Source organism: Schistocerca piceifrons, chromosome 2, assembly GCF_021461385.2.
Source record: "Schistocerca piceifrons isolate TAMUIC-IGC-003096 chromosome 2, iqSchPice1.1, whole genome shotgun sequence".
Taxonomy (NCBI): Eukaryota; Metazoa; Arthropoda; class Insecta; order Orthoptera; family Acrididae; genus Schistocerca; species Schistocerca piceifrons.
Genome location: NC_060139.1, coordinates 353,547,930 through 353,550,636, shown reverse-complemented (window position 1 = coordinate 353,550,636; position 2,707 = coordinate 353,547,930). Strand labels below are relative to the sequence as shown.

At 46.8% G+C, this 2,707-nt stretch overlaps 1 pseudogene; it reads left to right on the top strand.

Moving 5' to 3' along the window:
* The first annotated feature begins 1,263 nt into the window (after positions 1-1,263).
* On the top strand, positions 1,264-1,381 carry LOC124778858 (annotated as a pseudogene).
* Positions 1,382-2,707: the final 1,326 nt, after the last annotated feature.

Here is a 2,707-nt window from a genome sequence, read left to right as displayed (position 1 = left end):
TCCCCTAGAACTTAGAACTACTTAAACATAACTAACCTAAGGACATCACACACATCCATGCCCGAGGCAGGATTCGAACCTGCGACCGTAGCAGTCTCGCGGTTCCGGACTGCGCGCCTAGAAAAGGGGATTAGTAACAATACAATTAATTAGAACACACTGTAACTCTAAATAAGTAATACTTTATTAATAACAACAAAACTTATCTTTGCTCGCCAGACTCGGCTGCAACCATGAAATTGCACACGTGGACTTGCGGTTCAGAACAAGCTAAATGAGCCAGGATTACTGAGTGACGAATTGATACAGGTTCAGAATGGCCGTACTGTGGCCTCACTACAGCCACTAGAAAACATAAGTTCCCAGTACATAAGTTCCCAGTACATAAGTTCGTAGACGTTGACACAGTTATGATAGAGTTGGCGCGTAGGCACAGTTCATAGGACACAGGAATCTCTTCACCCCCCGACAGTTGACCTAGGCTACGTCACGACGAGTATTCAGTACAACGACGTACTTCGACAGGAACTTCCTAGAAGTGGGCAGTCTCCGACGTCGACCAAAACTGCCCTCCTCGCCTCTGGCGACATTCCAGGGCAGAGGAGCGGTGGTGGTGGTGCATCGGAATTACGAGAGGCACAGCTTCTTCATAGCACCTCATTGCCGCCTTGCGATACAGCTTTGCTGTACAGTATCTCTGCGGTGGTCGATACTTCTTGCGTTGCTCTCGGTATTCGATGACAGCGGTGTAAACATTTACGCCTCAAATTGGTCATTAACATGAAAATACATTGGAATACTAGATGCTTTTGAGAGAAAGTTATTTCATGGAATCATTTGCCAACCCTCTGAAAGAGGAAAATGTAGGAGGAGGAGGAGCAGGGTACAGTCGTGGACCGTACACTGTATATAAAGATCCACCAATATGAACAAAAGTGGAATCAACCAGACTGCAATGGGTGGGCACGTGGCATGTGATACGGAAGTAGGTAAAGAGGTATTAGATGGAAATCCAGGGGTCAAAAGGGCCGGGGAAGACCGAGAATCAGAGGGACAGACTTGAAAATGGACTGTATGTGAAGCTGTATGCTGTAGTATACAGAGAAGTTGCAGTATTAGAAAATTGCAGCGAAATGCAGGAAGATCTGCAGCGGATAGGCACTTGGTGCAGGGAGTGGCAACTGACCCTTAACATAGACAAATGTAATGTATTGCGAATACATAGAAAGAAGGATCCTTTATTGTATGATTATATTATAGCGGGGCAACGGCCTTGCCGCAGTGGATACACCGGTTCCCGTGAGATCACCGAAGTTAAGCGCTGTCGGACGTGGCCGGCACTTGGATGGGTCACCATCCAGGCCGCCATGTGCTGTTGCCATTTTTCGGGGTGCACTCAGCCTGGTGATGCCAATTGAGGAGCTACTCGACCGAATAGTAGCGGCTCCGGTCAAAGAAAACCATCGTAAAGACCGGGAGAGCGGTGTGCTGACCACAAGCCCCTCCTATCCGCATTCTCAACTGAGGATGACACGGCGGTCGGATGGTCCCGATGGGCCACTTGTGGCCTGAAGACGGAGTGCTTTATATGATAGCGGAACAAACACTGGTAACAGTTACTTCTGTAAAATATCTGGTAGTACGGAACGATATGAAGTGGAATGATCATATAAAATTAATTGTTGGTAAGGCGGGTGCCAGGTTGAGATTCATTGGGAGAGTCCTTAGAAAATGTAGTCCATCAACAAAGGAGGTGGCTTACAAAACACTCGTTCAACCTACACTTGAGTATTGCTCATCAGTGTGGGATCCGTACCAGGTCGGGTTGACGGAGGAGATAGAGAAGATCCAAAGAAGAGCGGCGCTTTTCGTCACAGAGTTATTTGCTAATCGTGATAGCATTACGGAGATGTTTACCAAACTCAAGTGGCAGACTCTGCAAGAGAGGCGCTCTGCATCGCGGTGTAGCGTGCTGGCCAGGTTTCGAGAGGGTGCGTTTCTGGATGAGGTATCGAATATATTGCTTCCCCCTACTTATATCTCCCGAGGAGATCTCTAATGTAAAATTAGAGAGATTCGAGCGCGCACGGAGGCTTTCCGGCAGTCGTTCTTCCCGCGAACCATACGCGACAGGAACTGGAAAGGGAGGTAATGACAAATGGCTCTGAGCACCATGGGACTTAACTTCTGAGGTCATCAGTCCCCTAGAACTTAGAACTACTTAAACCTAACTAACCTAAGGACAATACATACACCCATGCCCGGGGCAAGACTCGAACCTCCGCCGGGACCAGCCGCACAGTCCATGACTGCAGCGCCCTAGATGGCTCGGCTAATCCCGCTCGGCTTTCCGAAGATTTACACAGTTTCCATTAGGAACATAATCCGATCTCAACACCCAAGTAGACTTTTCTTTTCATCATAGGTCTTACATCATTTAATGCGCATATTACATCACTATGGAAAGTACAGTAAAGCAAGTTTCCCATCTATCACAGATCTTTTAAAATTGATTTATTAAATACGAGAACAGTGTGCAGTCATTTGTGTACCGATTATCAGGTAGAGGATATCGTAACACGTAAATATATTTCTTCAAATGGTTCAAATGGCTCTGAGCACTATGGGACTTAACATCTGAGGTCATCAGTCCCCTAGAACTTAGAACTACTTAAACCTAACTAACCTAAGGACATCACACACATCC